We start from the raw sequence: 21,705 nt of genomic DNA, 5'->3' as shown, positions 1-21,705 counted from the left end.
ATTGGCCACTTTATTAGTTACACTTTGCAAGTACTCATTGTTGTATTTTAGGCATATTGTGGTAATAAAATGATGGACATGGTCAGCAACAATACTGGTTTCAGATAGGCTGTGGCATTTAAATAATGCTAACTTGGGACTAAACTGTGCAAGAAAAGATCCTCCACACTGCTACCACCAGTCTGAATGGCTGTTACAAGGTAGAATGGCTTTCATGCTTTCATTCTTGTTGTTTGCAATCTCAATCATCCACTGTCCAAATTTGATGAACTCTTGCAAACTGTATCCTCAGTTTCCTGTTCTAAGCTGACAGAAGTGCTGCAGCCAAAAATTTGATGTTTTGTGCATTCAGAGATAGACTTCTGCTTACCTTGGTTGTAAAGAGTGGTTATTTGTGTGGCATTATCTTCCTATCAGGTGGAAACTGACTGGCCTTTCTCCTCTGACCTCTTTCATCAACAAGGCATTTTCACCCAGAGAATTGCTGCTCACTGGATATTTACTCTCTCTTTTTTTGCATCATTCTCTGTAAATCCTAGAAATGATTGTGCAGGAAAATCCCAGTAATAAATAAATACATATAAGTAAATACATAGCCCTAAGTACTGTATATTTTCAGCCGCACTTTTGAGGCTAAAGGCAGAGATCTTTTATCCAGTATTATGACCTATTTTAGATCACATCCAGAGCAGGTCTGTAAAATTTAAACACACCGAGTTATCTTTCGGCAATTGGGGATGTGACAAAAGGCAGAACATCAGTAGTCATGAGTTGCTGAGCCTTTGAAAGTCTTCTGATGACAAAGATAAATGTACGCTGAAGACGAAGCCGTATTTGATTATAACGGCTGCAGTATCTCAGCCTCGCGCCACACATGTTTTTGTCCATCCCTTACGTTCCTTCTTCACTCTGTTTTATGTTGGAAAAGTGACTGTCAGTGGACTGACCCTATTAATCATTTATTTTGGAGGATGATAGATAGCAGCAGAAGCCATCATTATCCAAAAATCTAAGCAGACACTGAACAAATACAACATTTAATAGGTCCTCCTGAACATTATGTGTCCATCACTGCGCTTGTTTACTCTTCTACCATTCAGCCTTGATTAAAATGTAAAGTGAAATGTTATGTCAGCATGTTGTCACCAGTGAAGGTTTTAGTGCTCTGAAAATAGCTGAGCTATAAAACACAATCATGTACAGCGGTAAAGGTTGTGCCACAATCAACACCTTGTTGAAATTACATGCCTTAGTAGTACGGTAGCTACACCTCTACAATCAGCAACAACTACAATGGGAAGCTGGAAGAGTAAAATAGGAATAGGTCGGCCACACAAACAATATCACGATATTTATGGACTTGTATCAAATAAAGCGGGGGTCATAACAAAAAGTGACTTTCAGTTTTTTATGTGATTTTAATGCGTGCCAAACTAAGCCAACAGAAAACCACTGACCAAAGTGCTGAACATGGCAATAAAGAAAATAAATTAGAATAAAATAAAATACACAATTAAAAAATAACAACACAAAAAAGCAGCAGATGACATCATGAATTGTTGAAAAGTTTGGTTGGTGAACTATTAGAGTTCTAATTCAGCTCAATTTAACTTTTTTTTTTATATAGTGCCAAATCAAAACAAGTCACAACAGTTGCCTCAGGGTGGTTTATATTGTAAGGTAAATACCCTATAATAATAATAATTGAGTATTGTGGCACTAGTTTTACCAAGTAGCTCCACTTTTGCTTCCTTATTGTACCAGTGTACAATGCAGTATTTGGAAAAAGTCAAGTAAACTGAGGTAAGTACAAAGTCTATTCAAAAGCATCAGTTCCTGTCGCATAACTGCTCTATTTTGTACTTATTTAGTGTTTATGAGGCAAACTGAGTGAAGTGCATGGCACAAAGGAGGCAACAGGCTGCAACAATTTCCTGTTCCCCAGACCTCTATTTGGGTCAAAAGTGCAATAATTTGTGTGTCAGAGATGACAAGAAAATTTCAACTGCAATGTAAATGTGATCATTTTAGACCTCCGTATGACTAAATCAAACAAAGACTGACTCATGTCTTTTGACAGCAGGGGTACATTCAAACTGAAAATGGTGTACAAGTTTTTCCATGTTTATATGTGTTTTCTCAAAATGCTCATCATCTGTGTACAACGTGTTAGGATCATAACTAGAAAACAAAGCTGTAGCTGCTGCGATATCACACAGATATCACTTCAGAATTTTACTCTTAATTCTGAAGCCTCAATGCTGGGATTTTGGCCACTGTCCTGTTAGGTTTTTTTTTAGAGCTAGAAGTTACCATGTCAAGTGCTGCTTGTTTTCTGCATCTTTTCACTTATTTTCTCTCCCTTTTTGTTTACTATTGCCATATTACACATGCACTTGTAAATAATAAAAGATATGAATAAATAAATAAAGACAAGAAAATAAAATTAAAATAAAAATACAAACAAGAGGAGCCTATAGAGAGACTATATAGCTTATCTTGGAAAATTAAATTTGTTTGGCACAACAGTCCATTCAGGTGCTGATTCTGACTGCAAGACTTACCAGATATGACTGGCATTTAAAAGAAGATGAAGTTGCAGACGTTGCCATGTCTGCATGAGGAGGTGGCGTGCTAACTTACCAGCTTGTTAGCAAGTTGCCTCATAAGCTTTAACGGTACGTTGTTTAGACGTACATATCTGCTGACTGATGATACAACAACATAAAACTCTTGGATGGGCACAGAGAAAGCAAAGCTCCCTCTTTGTCACACAGGCCAGCCAAAACAGTTACACTCGTACCTCCAGCATCCAGAGATAGATGATTTATTTTGTATCAGAACTTTTAATTCTGTTAAGTTGAGCTTTTTTTAAAATTAGTAATTTCAACTTACAAGTCTATGTAGACTGAGCAAGGGGCAACCTCTGGGGCTGAAAGAATGCAGCCCCCATGGACTAGCAGAAGTGCAGATCCTTTAATGGCCACTTGAGGATTGAAAAGGGAGTTAATTCCAAAAGAAGCACAAGTTACAACTCTCAGCTCTACAGTATTAAAATACATATTTACAGCATGGAAAAATGGTTTACAAAAAAAGTGCTGCTTGATAGTTTCCCTCTTGATCATAATTATGTTTAGTGTGATATTAATTTTTATTTTATAACTCATCAACTTGGAGGTGCGTTAGCAGTGTGGCATCATTAATTGACAGGTGTCCTGACACAGGCAGCTGGAGTCCATCAGCGTCTGCTAGTAGTCATCTGTGCTACGCTGAGCCATTACACTGATGCTCTTCACCGTGTGTGCTGTTGGTGCCTTTTGGAGGATGTTTAATGGATTAGCTGACTAATGTTACAACTTCCTGTGTGATACAGACCAAGAAATTTGTACTCCACTTTTGGTGAATTAAAATCTAGTGTTTTATTAGTCAGTTACTTAGCAAATGATGATGATATGACTTTATGAATACGGGTTGCTAACCAAGCTTGCTAGTATTAGGTGATAAATTAGCACAGTGCCCTTCATCCATATATGGTAACAAACAAAGAAACAAATGAAAAAAAGACATGCAGTATCCTAACACATATTGCTTTTGGACTGGAAGTCCAATGATACATTGATATATTGACGTCACAGTGGCTAATTCCACAGAGTTGGTTTGCTTTTGTAGCCAACCTTAAATGGCCAGTTAAGTAACTGAAGTTCTTGGTACTTAACCCATTGACGTTTTTTTTTTTTTTTGTTTAGGTTTTTTTTTCAGCTCAAGCAGATGGTCCTTGGTTAAATTAAGTTTTGATTCAATCGTAGTTTTGTCAGAAGTGTTAAGCGGTCAGCAGCAATAATACAGTCAGTACATGCAAGATGCAATATCAACAACAAATCAGCTGCCATTGGTTCAAGGATTTTGTAACATAATCCTCAGGAATGAACATCACCCAGGTGATGAATGTCGGACGTCTGCCAACCGAGGCAGGGAATCAGCCGGGTGGGCATGAATAGCCAGTCTAAAACAAGATGAGAATTTAGTATACAGTAAAATGAATGCACAGGGGCAGGGATGTGGTTGAGCAGCTGTTTCTATGACAACATCAATGTATCATTAATAAAAAAAAATTGTGAATGTAATATTCTGTGTACAGATGTGAAACTTCCACAGGCTTCCTAATGTATTATGTGATATTAGTCTTCTGATCAGGTGCAATTGCCAGAAATTTTCACGACTGATTAGAACAATGAGGAAACCCTCAAAATTAGCAGAAGGACAGACTTCTCCAGTCACCTGTGTCAGGAGAGTCTAATAAGTAAAGTAAAGTATATGCCACCTAATTTTCCTTCTAAAACACGACTGCGTGTTTTATATCTTGTCATTTGTCTTAACATCACAATCACATCACATACTGCTGCAAATTTTGTATAAATCTACACAAACATAGCATGTAATTGTAGTTAAGATATCCAATGTTAAACAGAACAATTATACCCAAGCTTAGAGCGTGTCCATTTTCAGACTCAAAGCTATGCCTTGCTTGATGTCTGGTTTTGTCCTGACCTCTTCCCAGAATCACTCTTCCACTTCCAAATGCGATATCAACATTATTGAGCTCTGGGATGCAGAATTGGCCACTTAGGATGTGTGAAAACAAAAATCATTGTAAATTGCTCCTCTGCTGCTGGGATTGGCAGGTGTGCCAGACCAATTTTAGATTTGTGTGACTGTAGATTTGAGCATTGGTGTAAAACTGAAACATGCAAGGGTGCTTACATTCTTGCTCTTTGATCATTGAGAAACAAAGCATTGTCCATGATTTATTGTTATCATTCATTATATAGAAGATTTAAATGTTTTATGTAGTAATTGAAAAAGTAACAAAATATGACCAGTTTTGCTTCAGTTAAACACTAATGTCTTATGAGTTATGAGCATATTCACATTCCATCCCCTTATTCAGCACAGCCTATACTTTGCAGCTCTAATGATGTGTAACATTAGTGACATTTCTCCCTCTTCAGGGAACAATTTGGTTCTGTCTTAATCTCTTTATGTCTGCTGTTATAACTGATGATAACTGTTTGCTTGATGAAGTGCTTATTGCCACTTTAAGGACCACTCACTTTATAAAACAGTGTCCACCCTAAGCTACCAAATGTATAAAAAAAAAGTGTTTTCCTCTTTAATGAATCACTTTCAGCCCACGGGCTGTCACTTTTTTTTGCTCCTCACATTTCTTATATTTATGTATCACTTTAAGTGCACTAATATGAAACCACATCACTGTCTGCAATGCAAAAGAGGAAATTAATATACTGTTCAAATACATATACTTCTTATATCTTCTACTTATATCTAATTATTTCTCATGGATTTGCATTCATGAGTTATCTTTTTGAAGACACAAACCGGAGAGGACATTAAAGATTCTTTGAGAGCCCAAATGAGACGACAAACTCTGATTCTACAAACCTATGTAAACATACAGCACCAGATGGGACCAAATGAAAAGGGCAAATCACCGCAGTGTTTATTTTGGGAAATGCTACATTAAATCATACTGTTGTTTCAGGTCTGAGGCAAACATAACATACTCAGTCACCATTAAAATTTGTAATATTGTGTGATCCGGATATTTATCAGTAATAGTTAAAATACACTTTACTTTTAGCGCCTGTGTTATCATTTATAGGGAGTGGATTATCATTTGAAGGATGTAACCACCCTCATCCAGAAGCTATCAAGACATCTTAAGCGGTTATAAAAGATATTAATTTCTATAAGTATTACTGCTGTTGACAAGTTCATTAATAAGTGCTTAGTATCCACTTTCGAGGTGTCATGGTACCCATGGATTTTTGATATCCATTTAAACATCAATATTGTGTAAATTAGGCATATATGAGAATATATGACCATCAATAACTGTGTAATTGTTCTTTTTTGTATTGTTTTGCACATGTATATTTACAGACTCTCTCATCATCTCTATGTCTTTGCATTTGGAGTTTATTTGATTTGCCAAACAGACAATACACAGAGTTATAGAGGAATTTAAAGATGGTTTAACCTGAAGTCTCCATATTTCTTGATGTTTTGTAAGATATAGCATTATATCTTACACTATATGGCATCAATCAGAGAGATTAACATACAGAATCAGGGATATAGCCTTGGTATATAGACCCCTGCACTATACAGGTTGAGTTATAGGAGATCTCCTTTTTTGCATATTTGCAAGAAAAATCATATGGTACTATACAATTATTTTGTTGTTGGTGTTAACCTGATATCATTTCAGCTGCCACCTATTTGTCATCTGGCTAATCAGGCTAAAGCTGTGTGATTAAACTGGGTCAGAATCCATGAAATAGTTTTTCTGGGGGTTATTCATCTTGTACACTATTTTGAAGCAGTCAGATTTTTAAACAGTCGTCAACAAAAGATTTATATTTAGTGCTTTGTTTCATGTAGGAGCAGAACTAAATGTTGTAAGGCCATATATTTATTGTGTCGACAATACAAGGTGATAGTTTAACTCTCATTTCGAGATCAAACATTTTTGTTGTAGAGTCTGCCTAAAATTAAAAAAAGAAGGTAAAAAAAAGCAATCTTTTGTAAGATTCTCATGCATACGACAACATTAAGCATAAAACATTCAAAACAAGAAAACAGAAACATCAAATTATTTGTCCTTGTTTTTCTGTGCAAATATTTTGTACCAGCAGGCAATCTGAAGAAGAGACATTTATAAAAATCAGAATACTTTTCAGTCATTTTCCAATTTCCATAATTCAAAAGAGGAAGGCTGAGACCTTTGTGATGTAAAACATGCACACTTTCTCAGAATGAAACTTCAGACAATCAGTTAAGCTACAGATTCAATCGCTGAATATAAATGCCCCCTTTTTATATATCATGTCATTCACTGCATAAACTCTTACAATTTCATCCGTTTTGAGAATGGGAGATTCTGATTAATCCCTTCAGTCATCAAAATGGTCTTCAAAGGTAAAGGTTCTCAAACGTGAGGTAATGGGTTGAGGGGAACTGGAGGGGGATTATGCAAACTTCACAGTGATTAATTTTGGCCTGAGACGTATCTGCACTGATGGTAGCCGGGAGAAGAGCATATTGATTGATTGCTGCAGGGGGCGCGAGGTTCTGCACATTTACTTTTTGATGAATAGGCTGTCAGGGCCACGAACAACCAAATATGGCCCTGTAAATGAATGCTTAAGCGATTATGGTATAAGTGTAAATATTACACATCCATTAAGGAGGATTACATTTGGTGCCACTTTGAGAGAGGGGAGGAAATAAAAGGGACAGGCCCACAGAACATCCCACAGCAGAGTAGTTGCATGAGGAAATGTGGTTTTAATCTGCATGTATAATGTTTTAGAATTCTAAATAGGAAAGACCTTGACATTAATCTGTATGTGTGTTAGTGTTTGTGCATGCATGAGAGTAAGTACGCATGTTTATGTAGGCTGGTGTGTGTTTTCAAGAGGGCAAGACTGAAGATCAGGGCTTTAAGTTGACAGAGCATGCCAGTGCATCAACCCGCGCAAATTACCACGCGATAAAACACATCCAGGGTGTTGCACAGGAGGTGAGAGTGGGAATAAATGCCAGCTTCAAAGATGATTTGCGCTCAGCGCGGATTAATTCCCCCACCTAAGAAAAATCAATAGCACTGTGTGGAATAGGAATACATTTGTGTCACCTTTTGGGGACAAGGAAGTGAAAACACAGCTCAGAAGCAGGTTTAGACAATATACATCAAAATGACTAAAACCCAGGCAAGAACTAAACTGGTTCTGGGGAGCTGCCAGTAATTAAGAGCTTCGTTTCTCTGTATCTCACTTTCCATCCGAAAGCTCCGTGCAAAATTTAATGCATTTACCAAAATAGCACTTGAGTAATCTTAAACGTTTGAAACTCCAGCATTTGATCATTCAAAATATGTAAATATATTCACCATATTCATCATTCATTGTTCAAAAAACCTCTTTCCATCTCATTTTGGCATTCAAATCTCTACATTTGACCCATGTATCAATTGTCTTCTTGGAAATTAAACATTTGGCTTGATTTAGTTTTAGCTTGAGAGCATGCTTTATGTACTTACACTCATGCATAAATAGATTTCAATACTGATAGACATACACACAGAAAACATACACCATGAACAACACAAACAGATACTCATTTCAATAACAAACCACTCAGAGAAGCCCAGCAAACCCCCCAAAAAAAAGCATATCAAAAGACGCAAATGAAAACAAATATGTTTTCCTTACTCAGCCCATTCTGCTACATTTCTTCTACTTAACAAACATGAATACTAAATGCTGTCCTCGAACAGCTTGCTGTTTCTGAAAACAAGTAAACTACCTTGACCTTCACCCTGTGCACTCATATTATCTTTCAAAGACATTTTGGGAAAACATCTGCATCACAAATGCATGCCGTATTGTAAAGTTTGCCATCCATTTCCATATCCTCAGGCAGAGTGTCCTCATCCTTGCATTGACTAAATGATAAACACCAGGGCCTCTGTTTGCCACTGATCTTCTGAAGAAAAGACAGACAGGAGATCAATAAGCTCCCCATCCTCTATCCCATCTGTAGGTATTGGCTTTTCTTCAGTAACCCCCCTCCCTACCCACCTCCATTCGCCCCTAAACCCTACTATTTCCCCAAATTGTGGCTCTGCCACTGCATCTACAAGCTGTGCTCATCCAGTATCTCTGACAGCTTGAGCCTTTGCCTTTCACTCATATGCCCACAACCCTGTGCCGTCCTTCCTGCCGCCCCCACCTTCCTCTGTTCCATCCTGCTTTATAAGAAATATAATCCTATTGATCCAAAACCCGATGGGAAGCGTTGATCTGTAAACAGACGAGTGCTCAATAAGAGCTGTCCAGTTCTCTAGAGGAGACGGAGGGATGGTGGGTGTTAGGGTGGGTAGGTGGTGTTATAGGTGCAGCTGGTACTGAAGAGGTGTGCTTGTGAGAAGGGCTGCTGTGAGAGAAGAGCGGGTGGTGGTGGTGGGTCTCAGTATCTGTGTGTCTTGGCATCATTTATCAGTTTTATTGCTTTCTTGTCTTGTTGCTGGCTGCCATCGCCCCTCACCTGGCCCTCCTGCTCCTGGTAAACCTCGCTCTCATCCCCGCTGCTGCCTCACTTCGATCTCACTATGTTCTACCCAAGCAATTAAAAGTCCGCAGCTCAGGGTGAACAGATGAAAGGTGTGACATTTTGCTTTTGACTGATGATGAATTCAGAGTGACAGGCTGGACAGATGCATCCAGGCACAGATATGGATTTATTTTTTTTCCCCTTGTATTCCCACACTCTGCCCACAACCCCTCCTCCACGTTCTCCTCCCAATTCCCAGCTGTCTTATTTGGCTTCTTCCTGAGGTGATAGGACCTAGCTGTAAGAGAATGTGTCCAGTACCCTACCTTATCCTAAATCATTACTTGACAATTTAAAAGGGCAAAAAGCAATGGATGGCTTTTTCTCAGTGTTTCCATGGTTATTTCTCTTAACCCTTTCCCTTTTGTGGCTTTGATAAAGTGAGTGGATCTATCTCTACTACACTGTTTCTGTGCCAAGGTCATTTGTCACTGAGAGACTGAAGCATAGACTCCCTATCTAAATGAAGGATTTTTTAAAAGTTGTAATTGTTTAAGGTACAAAATTAGCATTGTTGTTGGCAAAATTGTAATACTTGAATCAGTTGTGTCATTTTAATACTATAACATCTCTCTCTCTCTCTCAATATATATATACATATATATATATATATATATAGTCAGAGATCTCAGATGTCGTTTCTGGGACCTGCAGACAGAGCAGACACTTGACATCCTGAAGAGGTTTGCCTAAATGTCCCCTGTGTAGTGTTCACAGTGGTACAGTAAACATTATTTTGATGATTAATCAGTTTGTCATTTATTAACATTAAATGATAACTGATCCATATATCAACATCAGCACATCATTGGACATTAGTGTAGGGACACAAACTGGTGGAATAAACCACAAAGTTAAAGGGTGCCATTGATATCGACACCCTGAACTCTTCTTATGGAGCATGTACACATCAGGATAAGGATGAGATGACCAGAACCAATTCAAATTAAGATTTAAGAACTTGTAATCTCTGTGTACAGTTGCACACAGTTCAGTTTAAAAACACTGTCACCACATTGAAGCTCAGACTGTCAGAAGAGGGGCTTTGTTGTCAGGTATATCCACACATCTGCATGTTCTGGCTATAAGCAATATTTTATTATAAGTTACCAATTTCTGCATTCAGTCTAACTATTCCTGCTTTGGCTTGCTTCCCAAAATGTCACAAATACTGCAAACATGCTGCATACACAGAGATCGGCAGGTCTTGTTTTGCTCTAAAATGGGGTCAGCAGCAGTCCAAGGCACGTGCTGTGCACACAGGAAAAGTTGTTATTTCCAGTTTGACCTGTGACCCATTCAACGATGGAAAGGATTAAGCTTTTAGATTTGCAATTAAGAAGAGATGAAAACAATTTCTTTTGGTATAAACATGACATAGACCCACAGGGTCTATGCTTAGGTGCATTGCAGAAGGAAAGGTCATTTATTTCTGTTGTTAAAAAATGACACATGGCAATAAATGCATCAAAACCAGTTACTGAGTCAGAACAACTCATTCATCAGTGTTCCCAGTTAGCAATAATCATGTGGTTCTCAAGCTCCAATTGTATTGCACTATATTGCCCCAGTTTATAATGGTAACAGAAATAAATTTCCATATGGTCAGAGAATAACAGAATTTTAACAGATTTTTTTTCGTAGAGACTAAAAATATAATAGTTCAGTCCAAGAACTGCTGGCAAGTAGCAAACCAGACTTGCATTATTAGAAAAGACAGCAACAACAAAAACAAAAAATAATTGCATGTTGGAGGTTTATTAGCCATGTGTTTTTGTTTGTTTTGAAATGACTAGACTTTTGTGAATTCTGTATGATGTCCAGAAAAGATTATCACATATAAAAGCATAAGCCAAAAAATTAATAAGCAGATTTTCCTCAAATCTGAGCTCAAATTGGATATTTTATTATTATGTTTGGTGGGCCAGCTGTAACCTGCCTTTATTGTATTGCTGTTTTCTTCTACTGCCATTGAGAATATTATTGAGAATATTGTTTTTCTGTACAAAATCTGATTTTTTCTGTGCAGTCTTCTCTTTTGTAATAATTTATCAGTGGTTGTCCTTTGCTATGTGTGTGTGTGTGTGTGTATGTATCTATCTATCTATCTATCTATCTATCTATCTATCTATCTATCTATCTATATATATATATATGTAGTTAGTCAGTTAAATCAACTTTAAATATTTATTCATTTATTTTTATTTTTACTTTAAATTACCCTTCCCCCCTACACAATTACTTCTACCATGATTTTAAACAGACATTTTCTGTTGTTTCACAAATGGCGAATGTAAATCTCTTACACATTGTAACTACTGTAACAAGTTTTAAAATAATACCAATTTAAATGAAGAAAACAAGTGCTTAATCTTAGCCACCAAGAACATTCAATTGCCAGGCACTCCGCAGTGTCAAATTTGCAAGCAGACAGATGGCTGGTATATCAAAAATTATAGTCCTGAAATGTCATAAATAGCTTGGTATGTGGTCGAATTAGATGTGTGTTGTTGTAGTATTTTAAACCTTCCATCAACAGGCTGCTCAGGCAATGGCTGAGTTTATTTTGTCTTGTGTGCATTTCTTCTTGAAATAGTCAGGTTAACACCATTGCATCATGGTGAGCAAAGTGAAAAAGCTGCGGTAGCGGGAAAATGCTGGTGCCTCAGAAACAGCCATAAAACAAGCTATTTGAATTAGGACCAGAAGTAAACTGGCTGGGCTCCCAGATGATGAGGAACTTCTTATTTGTAGTTCTATCTCATTAACTGCCAATATCTTCAGATTCTGCAGTTACCTATACGATCAGATGTCTTTCATTTAGTATTGCTGCAACAAAGTCTGAGCATACTGCTTACCAAATAGAGAGAGGCTGCTGCAGTTATTAGTGAGTGATAGATATCGACAAGCAAATTCAAACCAAATGTTGTTGCTGAGCATTGAGATGACTGTTACGCTGGGATTAGAAAAACATTGCAATGTGCCAACATAAGTTCTTACAAAGCACTAGAATTAGTTTATATTTTTTAAAAATATTTCTCTTATTAATAAAAATATTTTTGTAATTGTAATTCTTACAACTAAGTTAAGATTTTACTATGAACTAATATCTTGGAAAAAGAGAAAAAAGGGACATCAAAATCCAAATGTGGCCTACAAAACTTTTGGTGCAAGGCAGATAAATTAACTGCAACATGAACTGCACTGAAGATATGTCTAGAAGTTGCACAGATCTTTATCCTTTATTCACAGCTTGTGCTTGTGTTGTAGAACAAAGGTGTTCAAAGAACATGATGAGATCCCTCAGAGGTAACCTCTACAGTGGTGCTTGAGGCTAGAGAATAAACATGGAGTGCCTTTTTACTCACTTACCTTTTGATTTCTTTGATTGTTTTTAGTCTCCACTAAACCTCCCTACAGGCTTCTGAGCTTTAACTGAAGGACTTTGATGCTGGAGGCTTTACTTAATTGTTTTGTTCACTTCAGAAAAATCATTAAGTGTTTGTGTGTGTGAGAGAGAAAGAGAGAGCGAGAGAGAGAGAGAAGAGAGAGAGAGAGAAAGAATGTCTATGACGGGCCATCCTCCTAGCAGAAGGGACCTCGGGAATAGGAGATTGATCCATAGACATCCAGTAGAACTCCTAGGCTGTTTTGGCACCTGTGCAGATGGCAGACCTTAAAATATCAGTTTCATCACAGAGGTGAGAGCCTGAGAAAGTGAAGCACCAGGCTTCATAATAAAACTCACACCAACATGTTGTCAAGGGAAAGCGAGAACAATGTGCAATGAGTCTTTAGATGTTTAAATCTTTAAATGTGCAGTTTCCATTATTCCAACTTCACTATATATATATATAACATATATCTATATCTATCTATCTATCTATCTATCTATCTATCTATCTATCTATCTATCTATCTATCTATCTATCTATCTATCTATCTATATATATATATATATATACACACACACACACACACACACACACACACACACACACACACACACACACACACACACACACACACATATATATATCTATATATATATAGATATATATATATATATATAAAGATGTGTAAAGATGCCCCTGACACAATCCAGCACATAACAGCAGGGTTCAAGATGCTAGCAGGCAGGGCATACATGGAACGCCATAACCAAGTGGCCGGCATAGTATACAGAAATATCTGTGTCGAATATGGCCTGGAAGTTCCGAGGTCAAAATGGGAGATGCCCCCAAGGGTGGTGGAGAATGACCGAGCTAAGATCCTGTGGGACTTCCAGATACAGACGGACAAAATGGTGGTGGCTAACCAACCGGACATAGTGGTGGTAGACAAACAGAAGAAGACGGCCATAGTGATCGATGTAGCGGTTCCGAATGACAGCAACATCAGAAAGAAGGAACACGAGAAGCTGGAGAAATACCAAGGGCTCAGAGAAGAGCTCGAGAGGATGTGGAGGGTGAAGGTAACGGTGGTCCCAGTGGTAATCGGAGCACTAGGTGCGGTGACTCCCAAGCTAGGCGAGTGGCTCCAGCAGATCTCCGGAACAACATCGGAGATCTCTGTCCAGAAGAGCGCAGTCCTGGGAACAGCTAAGATACTGCGCAGGACCCTCAAGCTCCTAGGCCTCTGGTAGAGGACCCGAGCTTGAAGGATAAACCGCCCGCAGGGGCGTGCTGGGTGTTTTTTTTATATATATACATATATAGATATATAGATATGTATCAATAAAACTGATATATATATACATATATATATATATATATATATATATATATATATATATATATATATATATATATATATATATATATATATATATATATATATATATATATATATATATATATATATATATATATATATATATATATATATATATATATATATATATATATATATATATATATATGATTTAAAAACAATTGTTACAAATACAGCTACATTAAATAGTAATGCATAACTGCAGCACTATTATGACATTATTATACAAAGTAAAGCTAATAATTCATTAAGTGCCATTCTTTCAGTGTTCATATCCGTTACATATGCTACTGTTTTATGTGGAATCATATCTGATCAGTTAATATGTACTTAATAAGACCTGTGAATAACAGTGTAATGTAATAACTATGACATTATACTGTATTTAGATTTTTCTGGGTTTCATTACATTAAATACAGAGTGAAAGAACAAGAACTTAAAAGCAATTTTAAGCCTGAGAACTTATATTAGAACAGTGTTTTAATATTTGTAATTTTATTTGTGTTACATATGTAAATACCTATTATTTAAAATAAAAACTACATTGGTAGTCTGCACTTTTTGTGATGATAAATTTCCATTACTTTATGTCATTTTCTTATATTGCAGCTGCTGATATATTACTGTTTTTATGGATTTTCTTTCCTTGTCTTTTACAGTGTGGCCCTGACTATACATGCTTTCTTTGCTCATCCTACCATGAAGAAAGACACACTCGAAGCAGTTTTGTTGCAATATTCATGCAAAGGAAGGAAGTGAGTTCCATAGTGGAACCATAACAGAAAGATTAATTTTAAAGGACTTTGATATAAAACTTCAAACTTGCTGTACCTATGCTATACGAACTTTTAAATTCTTATATTGTCTGAGCTGTGTCTCTTAGTTTTTTTTCCATGATTCCTTTCTTGAGTCTTTCCAGTATCATACTCTTCATTTTGTTGTCAAAAGGTGTGTGATCTCTGGTGTAATTGCTATCCAAGAAACAGGGGACCTAACATCCAACTTCCTTTTAATAACGCAGAACACTATAGCAAACTACATCTGTGAGTGATTATAGTTAATTATGCATAATTTTAATCATATATAATTGCAGACAGGTATAAATCCAAACAAAATAATGAAAGAGAAATTATTCAATGCTTTATGCGTAAACCTAATCCAAACCATAAACCTACTGGTAAGCACTACCAACTTGTAATAACTCTAACCAATAACTGAATTAACTTTGGTTTTGAGTGCTCTATAAAAATGTTACAAAACCATCACAGGAGAAACAGAATAAAACAGAGATTAAACAAAAAAACAGCCACTGAACAAACACTAATATTAGAGTGAAATTCTAGGGACACAACGTGTGTTCATCAAATTAAAACACAAAACAGAAAAAAAGGAGAACTTCTCTTAAAAAATATGTTTTAAGGTAAGACTTGAAGTGGCTGAATCTGCCGAACTGATTTTCTTGGGTGGATCATTCCAGAGCCTCAGGCCTCTGAGTGCAAACGCCTTGTCACCTTTCGTTTTCAGTCAACCCCTGGAGCAGACAAAAGACCTCTGCTAGAGGATCTCAAGATACGTGCTGGTGCATATGATACAATGAGATCAGATGCAGCTTAAAGCCACAAAGGGTCGTAGAAGTAATGAGTAAAATCTTAAAATCAATTCTAAAACATGAGTAGTATAAAAATGGCAAAATGAGAATGATATCGCTTCGCTCTGTTTAAAACAACAACAACAACAAACTTTATTTATATTGCACATTTAAAAACCAGTGGTGTACCAAAGTGCTTAACATGCAAGAGGGTAAGATGAAGTAACAGGGAAGGATGAGGGCTATGGCACGGTACCAAAACGTGCTAGCAGGTTGAATGGCATTAAAACACAAGAAGGCAAAAGAATTGCATATAAAAGCATAAAAGAAAGCTAAGTGTAGAGGATAAAACAATCAAAAAAAATTAAAAATGAATTAAAAGTAATTAAGAATAAGCTGAAGATAAGAATAAGCGTTAAGCTAACTATCAAGCAAGCGTTAACTGGTAGAAAAGGCGAGGCTAAATAAGTGGGTTTTTAACCGCGATTTGAAGGAATGGATGGAATCAGACTCGCGTATAGCGATGGGGAGGTTATTCCATAAATCGGGTGCAGCCAAGGCAAATGCACGGTCATGGGGCGATTGTGGCTCAAGAGTTGGGAGTTCGCCTTGTAATCGGAAGGTTGTCGGTTTGAGCTCCGGCTCGGACAGTCTCGGTCGTTGTGTCCTTGGGCAAGACACTTCACCCGTTGCCTACTGGTGGTGGTCAGAGGGCCCGGTGGCGCCAGTGTCCGGCAGCCTCGCCTCTGTCAGTGCGCCCCAGGGTGGCTGTGGCTACAACGTAGCTTGCCATCACCAGTGTGTGAATGTGTGTGTGAATGGGTGGATGACTGGATATGTAAAGCGCTTTGGGGTCCTTAGGGACTAGTAAAGCGCTATATAAATACAGGCCATTTACCTCTAGTCTTCAGCCGAGATCTCAGCAGTACCAAGAGTGACTGGGAAGATGATCTTAATGCTATAGTAGGGGTGTATGATCTAAGTAGCTCAATGAGGTAGCTTGGCGCTATATTGTTAATAATTCGGAAGGTAAGCAGCAGGATTTTGAATTGACTGCGGTACTTAACGGGAAGCCAATGCAGATCAGCAAGGACAGGGGTAATAGATACACGCCGCCCACTACCAGTAAGGAGACGAGCAGCTGCATTCTGAACAATTTGGAGTCTATGGAGGAGAGGAGAGTTAAGACCGAAGTAAAGTGAGTTGCAATAATCCAACCTAGATGTCACAAAGGCGTGGATAAGCTTTCCAAGGTCCCTATGTGGAACATAATGTCTGGCCTTGCTAATAAGACGCAATTGATGGAAACAAGATTTAACAACAGAAGACACTTGTTTATCGAACTTAAAAGAGCTATCCAAAAATACACCCAGGTCACTAACAGTGTCGGTGAGGAAGCTGTTAAAGGAACCGAGGGCGTCACGGAGTTGGCCACGGGGGACTCTAATGTCAAACACGATAATTTCCGTTTTCCTGTCGTTTAGAATAAGAGAGTTACCTGCGAGCCAATTTTTGACCTCACGCATGCATTCACGAAAGCCGTACAAAGACATAGAGGGATCATCAGTTAGCTCAAAATACATCTGTATGTCGTCGGCATAACAATGATGTGCGATGTTATACTTCTCAAAGATTGCGCCTAAGGGGAGCATATACAGTGAGAAGAGCAGGGGGCCAAGGACAGATCCTTGAGGGACGCCGCAGGAGACGGGTGCAGCAGAGGAGAAATAAGGGCCAAAATTGATCGAGAAGGACCTATTAGAGAGGTATGACTTAAACCAATCTAGGGCGGCACCTCCAATGCCAACTGTGTGTTCAAGCCTCGCTAATAGGATGTTATGATCTATATCAAAGGCCGAGGATAGATCTAGTAGGACCAAGACTGAAGAGCGTCCGGAGTCAGCAATCAGAAGGAGATCATTGAGGACTCTGAGCAAGGCCGTTTCAGTACTATAACAGGGTTTGTAAGCAGACTGAAATTTATCATAAATGGCATTCGTATCCAAATACTGCTGGAGTTGTGAAAGAACGATCCTCTCCAGTATTTTGGACAGGAATGGAAGCTTAGAGATCGGCCTATAGTTCCCAAGATCGTTATGATCAAGGTTCCTTTTTTTAAGAACGGGCTGGACAACAGCGTGTTTGAAGGCTAAAGGAACAGAGCCTGCAAGTAGAGATATATTCATTTGAGATAGGATGCTGGGTCCAATTACGCTGAAGCAATCATTAACTAAACGAGATGGAAGGATATCATAAGCAGGAGAGGTGTTCTTTCATTGGTCAATAAGTCGCTTGAGAGTATGAAGTGACACCGGCTCAAACTGTTGAAATGATGATGAACAACCAGGGGTGTTCATCACAACTTGCATTGTTCATGAGAAGGAGTCATTGTGGGTTCCTGCCTCTGGCTAAACACACCTGCAGGAATCAGCCACCTGTTCTAGATGAGCTCATCAGCAGGCCAGTATTTAAGGTGGTGGGTGAGACTCATTCTTTGCTAGATTGTTGAACTATGCTGTTAGTAAAGCCTCAGCTCTCTTGTCTAGTCTGTTTTCCTTGTCTTTTTTCCCTCGTCAATAATCTCATTGTTCTTCCTCTCGTGTACAGACTTTCCCTGAAATGGAGTATTTGGAGAGACTGCCTGGGCTGAGTGAGGGAGAAGAGTTGGATTGTTTGGACGCTCCCCATCCCTGGATCCCTGTTTTCCCCCCATCACGACCTGTATATGTCACCAGGGTGTTTTTTTACTGTAAATAAATGAACTTTAACTCTCTGAATCCTGCCATTGAGTCCACTCTGCCCAGTGCTCTTGACATATTCTGCTCAAAATTTACCAGGCAATAAACCAGGCATCAAGATTTTTTTGCTACAGGTTTAAAAGGACTGACAGCAGAATCTGTTCAGCAGTGAGCTTCGACCCAATGAGAAGATTTTCAGTTTTGTCTGAATTCAGGTGGAGGAAATTATTTGATATCCAGTCTGAAACTTTGCAAAGGCAGCTATTACGAGAACTTAACATACCAGGGTATACGTCAGTCTAAACGTCATCAGCATAAAATTGAAAAGATGCACTGATCATCTCAAATACAGTTTGCTCACTTGCAAATAATTTTTATGGTTCTGTCATTTTAATGGCGAGAGATATCAACCAAAAGCCCATTAAAAAACGCATTATATAAACATTATAAATGGATTTGCATATCACTGAATGAAATAAATATTTTATCCCCAAGCAAAATATTTTTTGTATTTGGTCACCAGGTTTGCACACATCTCAGGAGGGATTCTGGCCCACTCATCTTCACAGAAACTCTCAATCCTTTAGGGTTCTTGGTTGCTGCTTGGTTACTCAATGATTCAGCTCCTTCTACAGATTTTCTATAGGATTGAGGTCTGGAGACTGGGTAAGCCACTTCATATACGTCTTCTTTTAAGACATCATCAATTACCTTGAAGAAGCAGTTGGACAATAATAAGGTTCATTTTACACACTACTTTTTCATTAACTTGACCATTGTAATGACACCGATTAATATGTCATGTGCTGTAGTGTCCTCTGAAGAAGTTGAGTGGTTAGTGTTGTCTTTAGGTGAGTGGCAGGCATGAATGGTCACTTGCTGTAATAGCAAGTTGGTCTGTAGTGGGTGGTTCTTGTAGTCTTGTTGGGTAAAGATTGATACTGAAACCTGCTTCCTAAATTCTGCTGTCTGTCTTTTTTCACCTGAAGACAAAACCCATATGTAGTTTATAGCAGTAACAGAGACTGACATGACATTGAAAAATAAGTGAGACAAGAAAAATAAAAAAGTAAACTGCTCACTTGTCATTGATTTTAATGCCTCAAAAATTGATTGTCATTATCTCAAATTACTGTTGTTAGTTTTGATTTCTCTTTAGTTGTTTTTTTTTTATTTGCACGGCCATGCGATCGTGGCTCAAGAGTTGGGAGTTCGCCTTGTAATCGGAAGGTTGCCGGTTCGAGCCCCGACTTGGACAGTCTCGGACGTTGTGTCCTTGGGCAAGACACTTCACCCGTTGCCTACTGGTGGTGGTCAGAGGGCCCGGTGGCGCCAGTGTCCGGCAGCCTCGCCTCTGTCAGTGCGCCCCAGGGTGGCTGTGGCTACAACGTAGCTTGCCATCACCAGTGTGTGAATGGGTGGATGACTGGATGTGTAAAGCACTTTGGGGTCCTTAGGGACTAGTAAAGCGCTATATAAATACAGGCCATTTACCATTTAAAAGTAAACTTTTACCCATGACTGAATTATCATGGGGACTTAAACTAGCCTATGTATATAGTGCCAAATTACCACATCACTAATTTATATTGTAAGTTATAAACCCAACAATATTATAGATAGATACCTAATTATCAATGATCTCTTACAAGGAAGCACTTTGCAACAGTGGTGGAAGAAATTTTCTTTAAAAACTGAAAAACCTCCAGCAGAACCAGGCTCAGGGGAGCGACTATCTATGGTGAACAACTGGAGTGAAGAGAAAACAAAAAGAGAAAAGAGCATAGAGAAACAACAAAGGCAAACCTACAGGAAATAGATGTTAATGATATGCCTAAGAAGCACATAAAAACATGAAGAGTGGAAGAGAGAGTAGGGGAGCAGTGCTCATTGCATCACTGGTTTGGTAGTGGCCCAAGCCTGTATAGAATAACTAAGGCATAGTTCAGGGTCACCTGATTCTGCTCTTACTGCACCACTAACCATGTCACATTCAGAGTCAAAGCCTTTTTTAAAGTAATAAATTAAAAAGAAAAAAACTACAGTAAGGCAGTGTCTGCCATCACCAGAGAGAGTAATGACAGACACCATTGAGTCTCAAAATGTGAGCTGTCTCTACACACACACTATGTATTTAAGGTGAATGTGCCCATCATCACTCACTGATTTTAGGGTTTTGGAACCATTAGTGCAAGACATAACCATATTTAGGTAAAAGGGGTAATAACAAGTTAGCAGCTAAAGTGCTTTTATTGTAACATACTCCAAACATATTTCTAAATGTGCAGCTGACTGATTTGTTTTTGGAACAGGCTGTAAAGTGTCCATTTCAGATACAGTGCAGTTTTTGGCACTTCCATGTTGGCCTCATGCCACAGAGAAGCCTGATAGCTAGAGTCTACCTCCCACTTAACTATTGAAAACTACAGGAACCACAAGTAAGTCTGTACTAATAGATAATATGGTGAATCGTTTATAAAAATAAACATGTTCGGAAAACTGTCATAACCAGAGGGCATCTGGAATTCAGGCTGACTTTTTGATCTGAACCCTGCTGAAGTTCTAAAGTTCAAACCAAGTATCAGAATGGAGAAGAAAGGTGGTCTGAATGTGACATGGTTGGTTGTTCGAGATGTTCTGAGTATTTAAGAAGTTGCTGATGCACTGGGATTTTCCGGCACTATGTCCAGGGTTTACAGAGAATAGTATACAAACTATCAAGTGAGTGCTAGTTCTCTAGGTGAAAATCCTGTTGAAGTTAGAGGAAAGTTTTGAGGATAGGACAGGAAGGCAACAGTAACTCAAACAACCACTAGTTACAACTAATGCAGAAGAGTATCTCTGGATACAAAACTCTTTTCTTGAAGCAGATGCTAAATCAGCAGAAGGCTGCACTTTGTTCCACGTCCTGTCAGCTAAAAACACTGAAAAAATGTTGCCTGATCTGGGACTTGATTTCTGCTGCAACATTCAGATGATAGGGTCAAAATTGGTACAAACAAGACAAAAAATGGAACCATCTTGTCTTGTATCCCACATAGCATTACTGCTTTGTGCAAGTGTGAGGGGATACTTTCTTAGCTGTTTCTTCCTAGGAACAGCAAAGACACTGCACAAACTTTATCCTTCAAACTTGGACCCTCAAGCTCAAAAGGCTCTGGAAGAGTTTGAAGGTTGAAAGACCGGCCATATGGCAAGTGTGTGTGTGTGTGTGTGCATGTGTGTGTGTGTGTGAGAGAGAGATTATCATTATTCATTACCACTTATGTCATCTGTATTTCTTTTTTTTTTAATCATTGGAGTAATTTCTTCTGAAATGTTTTTTATTCCAAGTTACTGCTGAGATTCATCACCATGATGGTTGTGATGCAAGTGGAAGTGACACAGGGCAGACAGTTAGGCAGCCTGTG

Source organism: Oreochromis aureus, linkage group 4 (genome assembly GCF_013358895.1).
Source record: "Oreochromis aureus strain Israel breed Guangdong linkage group 4, ZZ_aureus, whole genome shotgun sequence".
Taxonomy (NCBI): domain Eukaryota; kingdom Metazoa; phylum Chordata; class Actinopteri; order Cichliformes; family Cichlidae; genus Oreochromis; species Oreochromis aureus.
Note: the sequence above shows the minus strand (reverse complement) of the source record.